Genomic DNA, 18,729 nt, shown 5'->3' with positions numbered 1-18,729 from the left:
TGGATTGGAAAAGAAGTTTATTAGAATTGCCTATAGGTAAGAGTCGAGTTATGGGTTGAAGAGGTTTTTTATCTGTTAACGAAAAGGAAGTAATGAGATAGTGAAACTGTTGTGATGAGGGTGGGAAGTCGCTTTCTTAGTTTTCTTTTTTTCTCTTTTTTCTTTTGCTTTCTTGCACTTTTTATTTCTATTTTTCTTTTTAGTTTGTATTCTCTTTTATTATTGTAGTTAAAACTTTAATAAAAATATTATTTAAAAAATGAAAGGAAAGGGACTAAAGAAAGATTAGCCTTCCTTTACCTGATATAGGGTGACTCTGATACTAATTAGGTTGAAGTGGGCTTAGATTGCAAATAACTAAATAAATAACAGCAATTGATTGCAGGTAGAATCATTAAGGGATTAAATTCTTTGTGAGGGAGAGAACAATTCAAAGAAAAAGTTACTGAATTGGTTAGTGGAAAGGAAAACAAAGAAGAGAGTATGATACAGTCTGGACTATCGGCTGTCAGTGAGGATAAGGACTTAAAATATTTTAATCAATGGCTGTGTTTGTACAACACAATGGGCTAAATATGGTTGGCTAGTTTGTAGCCACATACATTGTATGAACCCAACCAATGTGGGTACAGTTAGTTGTAATTGTACAAATTATGGTACAATCAGTTGTGCAAACTCATACTAGTGATTTAATTAATTGATTTAGTATACTACTGTATATGAACCGTGAGGGAAGGAACTGTACTGAGGGAGATTCTTAGGGTTTGGTTTCATTGACAGGTTTGTAGTTGAAGTGGTAAAAAACACGAACCTGGTATACTACTTTGGGGTGAATATCCTTCATTGTGAAACTAAAATAATTCTGTTCACTGACCGATCTGCTCATTGAAGGGAAGTCTCTTAAGCACATGACATCAGTTCCACTAGGTTTTTCTACCAAAACTTATTTTATGTTAAGAAGGGAAGTGTGATATCATGCTCTGCCCACACTTAGGGAACAGAGAACAACACTTTTTACAACTAAAATATGTGATGACAGCCTATCCTTGAAACAAGAAGCTGCTTGTTGGCTTCTAACTTGAAGATTATGATTTTAATTGACCTTGCCACTTTGGTCACTATATGTAGCAGAAACCTTCTGCTACTGTTGCTTCCATTAATTGCATTAAACCAGTTTGATTTTTGACATCAAGTCTAGCTTAAGACCCGTCCCTTCAAAGATTCAAAATTGGTAAAGAAATGTACAACTTCTGGCAGCATACTCCAAGTTGCTCTTTTAGTGGATACTCACCCATCCTTACTAATCCAACACTACCTTAGTCCTGTTTTTACAGTCTTTAGTTATTGCAGTGGTTCAAACATGGAAAGAAACATTAATTTTGTCCAACCTCTAGACAACACTCCCACCATGTGGCCAGCATAAACTTGTTGCCATTGATTAATCAAATCTGTGTGGTCATATCTAAGTCAAGCCAACTCTTTTTACCTTTAAGACTTTTATTTAAATGTGAGTATTCTTACACTCTTCCTTCACTCTCACCAGATATTTGCATTTTTGAACTGTGCTAGCAGCAGGCTCTCTGCAAGAGAGACAGAGCATTTTTAAAATCAGTGATGTGGAAAAGAAGAAAATTACTGTACGCAGACAGCAGTCCCCTTGTAATTTTATTTTGACATAAGGCTGTCAAGGTTTCTTCTCTCCTTCTTTAGGCTTTATTGAATTTCAACACAAGTCTCAGGAAAAGTGCACCACAGCAAGGGAGCAATTCACTTTTCAAGGCTCATTTTTTTATTTAGCTCAAGGGATTTATCTCCTTTTCAAGGATGGTAACCTTGAGAAGGTCAAAACAAAAATGACTCGAGCAGAATGAGTATTCTCACTTTTGTAAGGCTCTTATTTGCAAAAGAAGTCCTCTCCCCACTTTTCAAATGAGTCAAGCTAAGTTGTATTTTTACTCCAGTACATTCAAAACGTTTTAGCATAAATTCCATCACTGATCATAGCACTTTAGGAAATTGAAGGCATCTGTCTAACAGGTATGTAAGATACAGGTTTTATGAGAGATCGCAGTGCTATGTTTTTTGAAAGATTATGTTCTCTGTTCATTTCTACGTAATGAAGGGTGGGATGGTAGATGGAGAATTAGAGTTAAGCTTGGATCCAAACACCAGCAGAGGCACAGATGCATGGTTTGCTTTTATAAGCCATTCTTCTCAACCACAATATTCAACAGCTGAGCTCACAATAACCCGAAGCCATAGTTAGCTGAGGAAGCCAGATACTGAAAAAATATTGTCCTGCTTCTCATATAGCACTAAACCAGAAACTATGGCTTAAACTTCACAATAGCCAAGATTATGTTATGACAAGCCAAACCAAATTAGGGATACCAGAATAAGAAACCATGAGATGCCATCCAGAATTCTGTATTATCTGCTGCAGAAACACACAAGGAAACCCCCTTGTTCTGCAAAATGACAATATGGAGGATTTCTAGTCACAGCTGGTGCAAAAGAGAGAGACACAAGGGCCAAGGAGCAAGTGGAAAGTAATAGCCACGGGTGACAGCATCAGGAAACTTAGAAACACAGTACCAGTTCTCAGACTCAGCTAAACAATCCTATATATATATACATATACATATACATACACACACATATATACATATACACACACACACGTACATACATACATACACACACATACAGTAGCTCCTGCAAGGACAAGATTGCTCTATGCCTATTATACCAAAATTTATTCTGTAATAAAGATTTAAAAAATCATGCATGATCTTTGCAGCAAACACTGGCCATGTAACTGAGAGTCTTAAATGAATTTGTTGCTTACCTGAAGTAAAAGTTACCTACATGCATGCTATTCACTTCAGGCAAAGGGCAAACAATAAGTCTGCTCTTCATGTTTTCAGCTAGTTTATTTTTAATATTTTTTCAGACTGCTGTTCTTGTGCCTTAAGCATGAAGGAACAGGTGATCAATTTGAAGGTGAGAAATCATGGGCATAATTAGGTATGCATGATCCACTAGGCACAATTATTAGGCACAATTCTTCATGATCTATTTTCCAGGAATCAACAAGGCTGGCCCAATCTGAAGTCTCCAGAGCAGTTCTTCTCTGGAACAGAAGTCCATTCATAAGCAATACAATCTAAAAGACTACAGGCCATTCACATGTAATTCTAATCCATAGCTAACATTACCCATAAGGAAAACTCAGCCATGCACGGTGCATCAAATAACACATCAAAGTGCTCCTGGTATGGTTTGCTGGTCATTCATCTCCCTGGCTGATAGCCCAGCCATCTTTGTGGTGGGTGGCCGGCTGGCACATCCTGAATTTTGTTTCTTTAAATAAAGAAAGCTGGCATATGGCACTCAGAGTGGAGTGAGGCCAAGCTTTAGGGAAGGCTAAATCTTTCACCAGTGTCTTTGATTATAAAAATAACCCCATCCCACTCTGCAAATCCTGGCACAACCTCAAATACCATCTTCTGCTCTTTTTCATCCACCCCATCATACTCCAGAGTGCATATGGGTAAGACTCTCCATTTTAGCCTCAACCTTAGCACATTTCCTGACCCGAACAAGAAATCTAGTCACAGCATGTTTCCCACCTCACCCATAAGGGTGGTGGGGGGGCTTGCCTGAATTGTTAGAGAGCCTTTTCCCATCAGTTTGAAATGGGTTGCCCTTCAGTTCCCATGATATTCAGCCAGCAAGTGAACTCCAGTGCCTGGAGGCTGTAAGGGCGTGGATGGGGTGCAATGGGCTTCAACTCAACCCAAGTAAGACTGAGTGGCTTTGAGTTTGTGGGCCTTCCAGTGGCAAGGTTTTTCCACCTTTGGTCCTGGATGGGGTTGCACTGCCCCAGACGGACCCAGTGTGCAATCTGGGGGTCCTCATAGACTCATAGCTCCTGTTCAAAGAGCAGGTGGCAGCCGTGGCTAGGAGGGCCTTTGCACACCTTTGGGTTGTGCGCCAGCTGTGCCCATTCCTAGACCAAGAGGCTTTGCTCACAGTCACTCATGCCCTCATGACCTCCCGTCTGGACTACTGTAATGTGCTCTACATGGGGCTGCCCTTGAAGAGCATTCGGAAGCTTCAACTGGTGCAGAATGCAGCTGCACGGATTGTAATGGTATTGGATACTCGACACACGTAACACCACTGCTACGTGAGCTGCATTGGTTGCCAGTGTGTTTCCGGTTGCAATTCAAGGTGCTGGTTGTCACCTTTAAAGCCCTTCATCGCTTGGGACCGGGTTACCTAAGGGACCGTCTTCTCCCAGTTGTTTCTACCCGTCCAATTCGATCTGGCAAGTTGTGTATGCTATGGGTCCTGTCAGCCAGGGAGTGTCTGTCGGTGGGAACTAGAAGGCGTGCTTTCTGTTCCGTAGCACCTGCTCTCTGGAACATTCTCCCTCCAGAAATTAGGATGTCCCCAACCCTGTTGGCCTTTCGTAAGGCCGTGAAGACCTGGCTATGTGCCCAGGCCTGGGGCCCCGAGCGTGTGGATGGTCCCGCCTCTTACTTATTTTAACATCCATACATTGCTTACTTGGTAGCCATGTATATTTATTTTGTGTTTTAATTGTTTTAATTGTAATTTTTTTTTTATTGTTGTAAGCCGCCCAGAGTCACTTGCTGAGATGGGTGGCTATAGAAATCGAATAAATAAATAAACATGGCCAAATCATTTGGAGAGCACCAGGTTATGGAAGGTTGCTATTTCCTCTGTAAAGGAAGTTTATCTGTCGCTATCAAGCCCCACCCAGCTAGGCAAGATAAGGAAGCAAGAACTACAATGATTTCAATAAAGTATCTTCACTGCTCATGGGGCGGGGGGGGGGCGTAATTACAGAACCTTGGAAATTCCCACGCTCATTTATAATGGGTTCATTAAGGGAGAACCTCTTTGAATGATTTGAAATGCTTCTCCACAGGTTTCTTTCCACCTGGGCTAAGGTGCTATTTATGAGATAAGCTGCCAATTGACTCATCTGCTATCTCTTGATTGTCTATGTCTGGTCTGTCTTCCCTTCCTTTCCTAGTAGCCTTGCTATTTCTCAGGTCTGTCACTTACATCTGTACTAGGTAGCCTATTGATCTCTGGAGGGACTGAACTAGATATCCTGATCTGTGAAATGAAGTTGAATGAGAACTAGATGATCTTCACCTTTTTCTTCCAAATCAAATTCAAGCCTTCCATGATTTCATGCAGTTATTATTTCCATGCTCGCCTATTCCATATTGCAGACTGTATAACATTGCTGGTTTCAGACCCGGGGTTTTGAAACAACCTCTTCACTAAAGGCAGTTTAGCTGGACAATTTTCTAGTTTAAATATCTGCAGCAAAAATCTAACTCTGTCACTTTATTGATATTGGTCTGTAACAGATATATATGTATTCACTTTCAGATTGTTTTGCAGAGAAATTGCTTATTACCCCACAGCAATCCTATCAATATGATTCTCTTCTTGGCCAATCTCCTATAATAAGAATTTAGATTATAATTGGGAGACATGCCTGGGAACAAAAATACAACTATATACTTATTTAATCCTTTTCATCTTCCCTTTCAACAGAGAACTGCCAAACTGCCTAACAGCAATCATATAAAAACAAGTGCTGGACCATTCTTCCCCTGCCTGGTACTGTCAAATATATTGGGGCTACAACTCAACCATTTCTAGCATAACACTTCCACAGATAGGGCAAAGCTATGCAGAAATATTAAAATAAGGTTCTTCTTCTAGATCAAACTCATAGCTTAATTTATTCTATAGAAATGCACTATGTTTGAAGAAATATGGCTTAAGTACATATCAGGGATTGTACAATGGGACGCGGTGGCGCTGCGTGTTAAACTGCTGAGCTGCTGAGCTTGCCGATCGGAAGGTCGGCGGTTCGAAACCGCGTGGCGGGGTGAGCTCCTGTTGCTAGTCCCAGCTCCTGCCAACCTAGCAGTTCGAAAACATGCAAATGTGAGTAGATTAATAGGTACCGCTTTGGCGGGCAGGTAACGGCGTTCCGTGTAGTCATGCTGGCCACATGACCATGGAAGTGTCTACGGACAAACGCCGGCTCTTCGGCTTTGAAACGGAGATGAGCACCACCCCCTAGAGTCAGACTCGACTGGACTTAATGTCAAGGGAAACCTTTACCTTTACTACATATCAGGGATTGACTCACTTGACACAGATGGGGGGTGATTTTGGAGGGAGATGGGCGGTGATAAAATTTGATGAATAAATATGTGCAATGGACATTTACCCTGTGTTTTCCATTTCAGTTTTTCTTTTTATCCTAATGTAACTCTTCCAAAAGTTCTCATGTAAATTCACCTCTTCCTGCATCCGTGGGCTCTGATTTTTAGTTTTTTTCCCCTTTAAGAAGCGCTGAATTTGCATGGTGACATCCTTCTCTAATACACATTTCTCTCCCATTATTTGTACACAACATAGTTTTGCTGTGAAGACAATGCATGGAAAAAAAAAAAACACAATAATATAGGAGAAGTTGAACAATGGTTATGAAGAGGATAACTTAAGAGTTCAGCCATCAAACCAATTGTATGAAAATGAATACCCACTACTTTATTATTAAAATTATATCTAATCTTAGGATCCAATGTGTTCAAGTGGTTAACATTCATAGTGAAAGGACCATAAAACCTGTAATTATTATTTCTCTAATTAAAGTAATCCTACAATTAGAATCAATGCATGTCACAGCTAAAATAATCTGGTAAGAGCAGTTTAGATAGCTATACTCATTCCTAAACATAACTTTCTAAAAAGCTGTTAACATTTTGCATTTAGCATAGTGCAGAATTTTAATACAAATATTTCTTCAGTAATCCTGCTTACAGAATAAAGCTAATGTTTCAACCAACTATTGAATCTTTTAGTACAGTAACACCTTGATGAGAAGGTATTAAGACGTGATGAACTTGGCTTATAAAAGTCGTCTGTGGCAGAAGGCTGTGCCCATATGTTGAAAGGCTGGACATCTGACATCTCTCCTTCTCTCCTTGAAGCTCTCTGGGTCTTAATGGACTGGCCAGCCTCCTCCTTTGGGGTAATGTCTTGATAGTTCCCCCTTGACCACTGTTAGCCCTCCCAGGTAAACCAGACAGGAAACACGACTAGATGAGCGAATTCTACTTTATTGAAAGGCTACATTAACAGAATCTTGCAAGTCTGAAAGTACAAACCTCCACCCACCCACCCCCGATTTACCACCTGAGTAGTTAGGGCAGGATCTTCCTTGGTTTCTTTCTCTAGCTGTCACTCTGTTGCAGGCTCCTTTCTCTTTTATCTGATCCTTCCCTAGGCGGCATCTCTCCCCTGTCCTCCAAGGTCACCCTCACATTCCATCACAACCACCTATCTTCCAGGGGATGCCTCACCTGGTGTTTGAGAAACAGGGGTCTCACAACCTGCACTGCCTTTCTGCAGATGAGAATGTATAGTGAAATACAGAAAGTCAGACAACACCACAAAGAAAATAAATCATCAAACTGGTGCAAAACCCTGGCTAAATTTTTCCTATTTCTACAGAAACCAGGGGGCTCTTGAATCAGACGTTCTCTCTGATTCAATTACCTGGACTTTTGCTTTGATTCCTGGAGTCATTTTTCAGAGATAGTCTAGGGACATGTTAAACACTACACATTTCCAGCCTTAGTTCAGCAACTTGTATCTAAGTTTCTCTTCAAGTTCTGCCTCTTGTTTTTAAAAGGATTCTAATTTTCTATCTCCAGGAGAGTAATCTGACTCTGTATGTGACCAAGAGCCATGCTTCACTCGTGGAGGTGGATTGACTGTCCAGCTGGCTCTGAATGTCAGAGCTGCAGCCTGCACATTAACAACACCTTGATTTCTGCCCAGTTAGGGAACCACACCTAGCCGACTATGGCTAATACAGAAACCTAAGCAGGGACACACCTAGTTAGTATTGGGATGAGAGACCACAATGAAAAAACAGGGCTGTACATTAGACTGAGAAGTTAAATAAAAACACCTTCGAAGAAGGTAATAGCAAACCATTTTGTGATTTATTTATTTATTATATTTATATCGTACCACAAACCCAAAGAACTCCATACAGTATTGCGATCATGAAACTACATGAATGTACCCACCATCCAGCATTGATAAGAGAAGATACTGTGACTGGACTTGTTTCTGCGTGGAAACTGCTTTTGAACTATTTGCGTGTAACTGAAAAAAATGAATTTTGATTTTGGCTTTTGATGATTGAATTGTTATTATAGATAGAAATAATGTTTATTAAGATTTGGTTAAGAGTAAGATCAAAGTATCAATATTTGTATTCATATCTGTGTTGGAAAAGGTTGGAAGTCACTTTCTCGATATTTCTTGTTATTTCTGCACCTCTTTAGTTTTTCGTTTTTCTTTTCTTTCCTCAAGCTTTTCTATACTTTGTATTTTATCTGTACTTTAAAACTTTAATACAGTTTTTATTTAAAAAAATGAATGTATCCATCATCATTAGGAATTGAGCTCAACATGAATGAGATTTGTTGCCGATTTCTACATTTCACACTTCCCTTAAAAGCACAATGGCAAATGAACTGCCCAGATATTCCACAACCAGGTTATTTACATCTTGAATGTCTCTCATACATCTGCTTAACATGTCATAATCCCTTGGGAACTCCAGGCAGAATGCTAAATCTAAACACAAATGTAGTATTTTTAAAAGTTAGTTTCAGTTGCAACAGAGCCTGGTCTGAAAATGAGCAAGCCAGCAGGTGTTTGAGCCAGTTTCACATTAAACTGACGGTCTTTCAAAGGATGAAACAAAAGAGATGGCACAGCAACAACCTCTATTCTTACAATAAATGATGGTAAATGGACGAAGACTGCCTTCAGGCTGGGTGGTGTTTTTTTTTGGAAGGCTCCCTATCCTTGATTGAAAATTTTAGCTGGTTAAGATCTGAATAAATGACAGTTATAGGTCACTGAGTATCAGAGCAAGCAATTTTATTGTGATTATGGCAGCTCTGAAATTTGAAAATGGATGAAATATTCTGACATGTCTGAAATAAATGGGAGGCAGAGCTGCAATACAGAATGATCAAGTGTGAGCACACAATAAACTGATGAACAGCAGTCCAACAACTTCACATTCCCATGACAGGGTAACTTCAAATAAAAGGCAGTTTAAAAGGTTTGAACAGCTGCTTGGTTCAGTCTAAAACACCCCTGGGATTTGGAGAAGTCCTGCTACTGGAGGGGGGGGGCATTATCTGAAATTGCAATCATAAGACTGACATTCTACTAGAGAGAGATGTATGTGGTAAGATAGACGTCTTATGTTTCATAATAATGATAAACATTTCCTTGATGAAACAATCTCTTATAAAGTAATTTTCTGGAGTTCTATCTACAGCCATGCAGGTTTCAAATACCGATTTGGAGGAACTGTTTCAGACCGCCTGCAAGTGAGAGCACAGCATCTCTCTGCCATTAATTCAGACACACCATGCGATCCAAGAAAAAGATTGAAATTAATAAATAAAGCTTTGCATCTTTAAATACAACTTTTAAAGCAGCAGCATCTTTTTTCAGAGTTGTGTGGAAGTGAAAAAAATATGTGCACTTCAACAAATAGCAGAGAGAGACTGCTTCACATAAGGTCCAAAATATTTCTTCCAAGTATTTTCAAAGGTTACACAGCTCTACTCCATCTAGTCACAGGACAATTCCTGTGATGGACTGCAGTAATGCAGCTGGTTCTCAGGAAAGAGGGAGCACACTCCAAGGAGGGGGGAGAGATAAGAGAAAACACAGCCCAGAGCTGGAATGTGGGAAAACTAAGAGGTTCAGAGTAGCCCCACCCTAGAGCCTCCCAGGTTGTTTCCCTTTAGGCTAGGTAGAGTAGCTTTAGTCTGGCAAGATTCTGTCTATACAGCGTGTGCAAATGAACTGAAGTTTGGTTGGACTGATGCCTTGTTGTCCTTGGGCTGGGCCTGACAGAGACACAAGGAAATAATTGGGGTTCTAGGAATCTAGAAATCAGTAGGATGTGAAAGGTGAATGTAAAGGCAATTGGGAGAAATAAGGTAATTAAATGTTGGGATGAGAGCAGGAGCTTCTTCATAGACAAAGCAGGGCCTGCACTGAAAATGTTAAGTAGGGGCCTTTGGGGAGTGGGGGCATTTTCAAAAAACCAAGAGAAAGAAACAGAACTTAGAGTCTGGGGGGAAAAAAGGGTGTGAAGCGGTGAGGTGTGGAAACACAGACCAAGGAGCAGGGGACAGACCATGGGACTCTGCTTGTGACAGACAAGTTTTGATTTGGAGATTCCAGCCCTGGATAGGAAAAAGAAAAGGAAGTGGGTAGTGTGAGAAAGCCACTTCAGGAGACAGGAGGGCATCGGAGATTTAAAGTGAGACAGAAAGATAATATGAGAGAGTAAGGGAGGAAAGATGCAAAGGGAAAGGTTACCTGTGAGTTAGGCAGCTTAAGAAGAAAGGGAGATAAGAGACAAAATGCTCTGGTTGAGAGAGAGTCAGAAGGGCAATTTGTGAGCAGGAAGGACAGGAAAATATCAAGAGGTTTTCCTCCGCACTGCCCTGTGGACCCTGCTGGCATGCCTGCCTGGGCTTAGGCTCCAGGGAATGGATTGCCAGCCTTGTTGTCCTTGGGCTGGGCCTGACAATTCTGTGCATGTTTCTCAGAACTTGTTGCATTCAGTGAAGTTACAACAGCCTTGGAATGGGTGCTTTATGGCCTGTAAAGCACTTCTGTTGGGAAACAAATCCTGTAAGTGTGGTCATTCCGAGATTTCTGGACAGTCTTGCCAACAATTTTTTTTTTTCCATCAGAGGTATGGAAGCGGCTGTCAGACCCTGCCAAGCATGGAACTTCCAAGAAATGAAAGACCTGTCTTACTGACCGGTCTTATTTATACCCTTCTCATTCAGAAGGGGAAAGCTATCCTTGATTTGATCCTAACCATTAAGGAAAACCTACTAGGCAAATATAAGTAGTAGGAACTGAAGGTGGGAATGAGCATCTAATGCTAGAATTTTTGATGTTAAGGAAAATTGAAGCTGAGTGGCATATTTTGAACTTTTATAAAGATTATTTTTATGTACTCAGAGCAGTTATAAGCAGGGTTCCACCACAAGAAGCTAATGGGAAAAAGAGCACAAGATGGGTAGGAATTCCTAAAAATGAAATACTGAAAGCAGAATCACAAACAATTCCAATGAGGAAAAATGGAAGCCAATAGAAGGTCAGTGAGGCTTCCCAGAAAGATTTATGAAAAACAGAAAATATAGACTACTGCAATGCACTCTACATGGGGCTACCCTTGAAGAGTATCCGGAAGCTTCAGCTGGTCCAGAATGCGGCTGCGTGAGCTGTTATTGGTGCCCCAAGATCGGCACGCGACACCACTGCTGCATGAGCTGAACTGGGTACCAGTTTGCTTCCGGGTCCAATTTGAGGTGTTGGTTATGACCTTTAAAGCCCTACATGGCATGGGGCCAGGTTACCCGAGGGACCATCTCATCTCCTCAACATCGACCCGTTCCACCCGGTCATGCAGAGAGGGCATGCTGTGAATCCTGCCGGTTAGAGAATTCCACCTGGCGGGGTCCAGGAAGCGTGCCTTCTCTGCAGTGGCACCCGCCCTGTGGAATATTCTGCCCCCGGAGGTAAGGCAGGCTCCCGTGCTCCCAGAAGAACTTGAAAACCTGGTTCTGCCGCCTCATTTGGGGTGGGAGAGGTAATAGCTCGTCTTTGGGGTAGAATATAGATCTTTCCCACCGAATAAGAACGCTGCCCCTTGGGTTTGGTATTTATCTTATTCTTATTTATTGGCGTATTTATTGTAATTTATGTTTTATGATTTTAATTCTGGTTTTATTGTAAACCACCCAGAGTCCCCCTTCTTGGGGGAGATGGGCAGTAATAAAAGTTTGAAAAATAAATAAAATCAAAAGACACATGCAAGAAGTAGAAAGAGGGACAGGTCACCATATACACGGCAGTCTGGATTTGTGGAGATGATGCCAGGAAAGCAAATGCTCAGAATAAATCCAGGTTAACAAAAGATGCTAAGAACAAATGGCTTTGTCATGTATGTCAAAAAGAAAAAGATGTGAAAAGAAACCATGTCAGCTGTTCAATGAAGAAAGCAAAAGGATATCAGATCACACAGAAAAAGCAGAACTCAAGTCTTGTTCTGGCACAGTCTTTTCTGAGCAGTGTTCCATCTGACAATTTAATTAGTGATTAACAGTTAAAAGAGCAAAATTCCAACTTGACAGGAACACAGTTCAGATCTGCAGGACCAGATGGATTGCATCCTAAATGTCCAGCTCTTCACAGCAGGAAGTGAGAATTACACAGCCTTCTTTAAAGTTACTCCAGGATTATCTGTAAGATACAGAAGTTTGGAATCTGCAAAAACTTCCAGTCCTCATTATTAGTAAGTTCCTTAAGGCAGAGCCTTAATGATTTGACATTCAAGCTTTTTGCAGCCTGGACTGAGCTGCTATTATGAAGTAAGGTACTAATGAATTTTTATTTATTTCACATCTAACATTCCTCCCATTATTTTCCCAGCCTCCTTACAATCTCTCATATTATAATACTGAAGAAATCTACAGTTGGCCAAATCTCTATCCCTTATTATCCAGAAATCCTGGAAAATGGGTGAAGTGCTGGATGACTGCAGGACAAATGTTATCTTCCAAGAGAAAAAGGAGGTTTCAGGGAACTATAGAGCAATCAGTTGGAACATCAATAAGCATGTTCATAAATGGCTCCCCATCAAACTGGAATGATATCTTGAGGGAAATATTCAATTAAATGGTACCAGCTACAGGACCCTGGATAATCTATAAAAAAAAAACCTAAGCAAGATTTTACCTAATTAGAACTTTAGTGGGAGACCACACGGAATCCCAGGACTATAGTCTAGACTGGAATATTTTAAAAAATAACCTGGAAGGATTGAAATTTGTATTTTCTTCCCTCCTCCCACATATGCAGGATCCTTTCCTAAGATGCTGATTTGAACAGCTCTGTATTTTCATCTCCTCTACCAGGGAATGTTTTTGTTGTTTTTGTGTAATATTTAAAGCTAAAAAGATATTGCATTGCCTTTTTTGAAGTTTGATTCTATTAATCTCTTCTACTCACAAAGGAAAATGGGCTGATTTCCCCATGCATACAACTACAGACCTAGAAACAGCTACAGAATTTCTTCTTTTATCATTTTTTTTCCTTTACTCAACAATAACATGCACAAGCTGTGGGAATCCATTTCTCTTGTACATTGGAGGAAGTGAGGAAGATGCTAAGTCAATGTTTCCTCTTGGAAGATGGTGGTGGCCATAAGGACTACCAAGCTACTACACACCAAGGCAGGGGTGGACCATGGGTGTGCAGACCTGTTTCTGGGACAGGAAGTTCGAAACTTCTAACCTTTCGCCATATGGGCTTAACCATGCTATTACATACAGGTAACAAGATAAATTGTAGTTGATCCCAAAAGCCAGTTTGGTGTAGTGGTTAAGGCAAAGGGCTAGAAACCACAAGACTGTAAGTTCTAGTCCTGCCTTAGGCAAGAAGTCAGCTGGGTGACCCTGGGCCAGTCCCTCTCTCTCAACCCTAGGAAGGAGGCAGGGCAAACCACTTCTGAAAAACCTTGCCAAGAAAACTGCAGGGACTTGTCCAGGCAGTCACCAGGAGTCAAAAACTGACCTGAAGGCACCAAAAAAAAATTGATCCCAAACTAGGTATGAGTTACTAGTATAACATGGCTGCTGAACAGTCAAAATGTAATTTTAGGGTGCATTAATTTACGTTTTCAGAAACTATGCATTCATCTGTTCTTGAACAGAATTTATGTAACAGATTTAAAGAATTTTCAGAAAAGGGACACACAAATGCTGTTCATAAGATGCCCTTACTCATTAACTGAACCAGATTTACCCAGCTGGGCCACTTTTCTGATTTTTCATGGCACGTTGAACCATAAATCCCTAAGCTACGTTGTGGCTGAATTAGAAAACCGCTCTCTCCCTCTTTTGCAGTCAAACTCAGTCGAAGCCTACACTGTCTATTTAAAATCACCCCAGCCTGTTCATGGCAATAGCGAAGCAAAATTATCGCAGACCATCCTATTCAACCCAGCCTTGCGCCAGAAATCCCAGCACGCCAGGGCGGGGCCCAGCACGAGCCACACCGGAGGCAGAGAAAGAGGGAGGAGCCAATCGTCCTTGCCCCCCCACCCGCACCCGCCGAGCCGAGCATAAAAAGAGCGGCTGGAATTGAGGCGGTGCGCAGGCGCAGCTGGGCTTGGAGGGCCCTTTTCGCATGTGACTGTTAGCAGCTGTAGGGTTGGCTTTGTAGGTAACGGGCGCTCACGTGGCTTCGAGTGTTTTGCTTCTCATCTCTCTCTTCACCGCCCCCGGCTCGAATAAGGGGTAGTGTTTTCCAAAGGGCAGGCCCCCATTTATTAATTTCCCGCGCCCTCTGGGGCGTTTTTCCCGTCCTCCGCCGAGCACCTTCATTGTTCCCGCGCTGGGGGTATAAAGACTCCCGCGCTTACTGGTGAGCCTGCGGGTTTCGACCTGCTCGCGGAGATGTGTGAAAGAGGTGAACCTAGTGGCATCCGTGGGAAACAGAATTGACCTGGGCCTTGTCCCACCTCTCCTGTTACTTACTTGTTCGTTTATTATACCCCCTTTTTCCCCGGGAGCGCCAAGCGGGGTACGACGCATTCACTTCCGTTTTTTCTCACAACAACCGCTCTGCAGCAACGGCTTCCCTTAGCGTCGTCTTTCCTCGGGATGCATGATTTCAGAATGGTTTAGTGATGGCCCTCTTTCTCTTGGTATATGCAGTCCTGCCGTGTCTCAGCTGACAGTGACAACGAGGGTTTCATGTCTGCAGAACCAGCGGCTAATCTATTTCTGAAATGTTTTCTTCCCTTTTTCATCCTGGCTCTCAAAATTTAAAATGGAAATAGCGCGTGGTTGCAGCATCCTTAACATGTGTCCTATGTGTGTCCATTTGATTTCCTGTTTTTCCTTTCCTTGGCTTCCATTTTTCCCCCCTTTACTGGGTCATATAAGTTCAAGAGCAGTTATAAATCCAATTCTTACCAAAATAACTATTCTAGTAATTTTTCTGGTGGTCTTTCCTTGAGGTCAGTCCTCTGAGCTGGTGTAATCACAGCAATGTTGTGAGATCTATTGTTTAGCTTATTTGTCAGATAATGTCTCTGTTCAAGTGGCTTTATAATTTGGCTTTTGGATCACCAGCAAGGCTGTTTTAAGGGCTGTAGACACCTTTCCCATTTTTATCCAGGAAATACATTGTGTCTGAATCTTCTCTACTACCATTTGGAAAGCAGGCTATTATCATTTTACTGCACTTTCTGATTATAGAATGTTACAATAACTGTCCTATAATTCTTTCAAATGGTTGTCGGGCAAGCTGTCACATTTACTTTGCTCCATAGGGTTATTATTGATGTAAAATTTGTATAAAGAGTAATAAGATTATATTTTTGTAAATGCTAAGAAGTTTAAATACTGAGCAAGAACATATGAACAATTCTGTCTTTAAAGTTTCTTAAATTTTTTAATTAAGTAGACTTAGGTTGCAAATTTGTACAGAAATGTTAATTTTTCCTAAAGTATTTTATATCTTTTGAATAGAAAAATGGCAAGACTTAGAAATTTTTTGGCATAAATTTATGTAAAGGTAAAGAAACTTTAGGAAAGTATATACAATTGGCAATTTATTCCTGGAAGGTGAAAATTTATTCCCTTGTTCATCTCCATTCAGTCTGCCCATACAGTCATGTAAAAAAGAACACCCCATTGAAATTTTTGACTTTTTCAATATACAGATATCTGATCTTCATTTCAACAACATTGATAGGTAAAGGGGATATAATATAACAAATATCATGCACCATCTACATTTTGTAGTCTGCTGTATAATTTAAATAAACCTAAATGCGAATTTCACATGTGGGAAAAATAAGTACATCCCTACATTTATCACTACCTTAAATATCTAAAACAATCAAGCGTACCAGATCAGGTGTAAATGATTAGAACAGTAGGCTCTGGGAAGGACCTGTCTTATTTAAACCTCAAACATTTAGTTTGATTTACTCTTTATTGTTGAAGTGTATAGAATCACCATGCTTAGATTAAAAGAGCTCTCTGAGGCATTCAGAAAGAAGGTTATAGATGCCTATTAGTCTGGAAAGGGATTTTAAAAGCTCACCAAACAATTGGATATCAATCATTCCACTGTCTGGAAGATCATCTACAAGTGGAGATTTCAAACAACTTCCAGCTTGCCCATATCAGGCCATCCCTGCAAGTTCAGTCCAAGAGCAGAATGCAAGATGCTGAAAGGCTCTAAGAACCACAGAATTTTATGTGACCTACAGGTGGCTCTCACCACTACTGATGTCAAAGTGCATGAGTCAACTATTAGGAGAAAGCTGCACAAATTAGATATATGTGGGAGGTGTGCCAGGAGGAAATCTTTGCGGTTCAGGAAGAACATCAGAACAAACTTAAAGTTTGCTTGTGAACACCTAGGCAAAAACCAGGACTTCTAGGACAATGTGCTCTGACAGATGAGGCAAAGATAGAGTTATTTGGCCACAGTATCAGAAGACATTTTTGATGAAAGCCAGAGACGGCATTTTACCAGGGAAATCTGATGCTAACTGTAAAGCATGATGGTGGAAATGTTATGGTCTGGGGCTTGTTTGCTGCATCAGGGCCTGGGTAGCTCACTATCATAGAATTCACTATGAGTTCTTCATTGTATCAGAGGGTGCTTGAGGATAATGTGAGACCATCTGTCAGAAGATTGAAGCTCAACTGAAAGTGGACCTTGCAACATGACACTAACCCTAAACTTTCCAGTAAATCCAGGAAGGAATGGCTAAGGGGAAAAAAAGCCTTCTGGAATGACCAAGTCAAAGCCCATATTTAAATCCCATCAAGATGTTGTGGGGTGATTTGAAATGGGCTGTGCGTGCAAGAAACCCTTCAAATGTTGCACAGTTGAAAAAAATTCTTAATGGAGAAGTGGGAAAAGATATCAGAAACTAGTTTGACAGTTATACGAAATGCCTACTTGAGGTTTCTGTCAAAGGGGGCAATACCAGGTATTAGAGTCAAGGGTGTACTTACTTTTTCCACAGAAGGAAATAGAGTATCTTTTAATTGTTTGTTGAATAAATAATTGCAAAGTCAATTTTTTTGTTCAGTTACTTACCTTTATCTTTATATACTGTTTGAATGAAGATAAAATACTGATATGTCCACAAACTTTACTTTTTCACATGACTGTAGTTCTTTGAAAGGGATCTATTAATATAGCTGATTCTTGTTATTTGTGGTAATTATGCTCTCTAAAGTTGCCGTGAACACTGAATTAGCAAATACTGAACCATTGCTCTTAGGAGAAACACAGGACAGTTGTTTACAGTATGAGAACTGAAACAAGGTAGAATGTTGCCTTTGACTTCAGCTGAGCATGTGCACATCAGGCAACTCAAATTTTTTGCCTTCTGCACATGTCCACAAAAGACCACAAAAGTGCCATGAGTATTGATTCTGGGGTTACAAATGCATTTTAGCGAGTAGGTGAATTTGCAAATATGGAATCCATGAATAATGAGGACCAACTGTATCTGGTTTGTTTTGCTTAGAGTTAGCATTTTGTTTGTATCCAGCTACTGTTGTTTCTGCTTCATGATTTATGGCTTGGCTTGTTGTGCAAATTTGAGAAACTATCTGTGTTTCAAAGAGCTCACTGTAGCACCTTAGGAGTAAAATGACTATATTGTAATATATCTTGAGCTGAAAGGCAAATTTTCTGCATCAGCTCTATTGTCTTATTATTTAACAGTTAACAGCTGTTTCTTTCAGCTTAGTGCTTTCCTTTGTGCATATAATTCATTCTGAGTGTGCTGAGAACAGAGAGGTAGAAATTCAGACAAAATTAAAACAGTTTTATGAGTTCTTAACAACAGTGTTTGAAAATTCTGAGTGATCTTTTTGTGCCTTATTTTTTGTGTTAACATGAATAATAGTAACAGTGATACCTTAAGAAATGAGTTATTTCAGGTTTGAGCTTTGTACCCTTTTCTACTGGTTGATGTTCTCAACCCAGAGATCATTTTCTTTTATCCCAATTGTTTTGCTACCCAAATAGCACTTTTGGGTGTAATCTGTAATATTCTAGTATAAGTTTATATCTAGCATAAGTTATTTCAATATTTTGTTGGAACCACGGTAATCACTCAAAGGAATGATACCCAAAAGTATTTTAGGGACTGCTGGTTGTTGGCTGCCCACTAGGGGACAATACTACCTTATCCTTCCCCTTGGTGTACACTTCCCCTTCCCCCAATTATTATTTTGAAACTTAGGTGATCTCCAAATCTCACAGTATTTTGCCATTCTTGCATTAAATCTCTCAAGGCTTTAATTGGGAACACAAAAATCTTACAAGGTTTGGCACTCTTACACAAGTTGAACCATTGTGTATTTATTGGCTACCTGTGAACTTGGACATTAAAACAACTCTATTTGTACTAACTGCTCTAGAAAATAAAGCCTTCTCTTTTATTATGCCAACTGAGCAACTAGCAAAAAATAGGGTAATTGTAAGTAT

This window comes from Candoia aspera, chromosome 2 (genome assembly GCF_035149785.1).
Source record: "Candoia aspera isolate rCanAsp1 chromosome 2, rCanAsp1.hap2, whole genome shotgun sequence".
NCBI classification, from domain to species: domain Eukaryota; kingdom Metazoa; phylum Chordata; class Lepidosauria; order Squamata; family Boidae; genus Candoia; species Candoia aspera.
Note: the sequence above shows the minus strand (reverse complement) of the source record.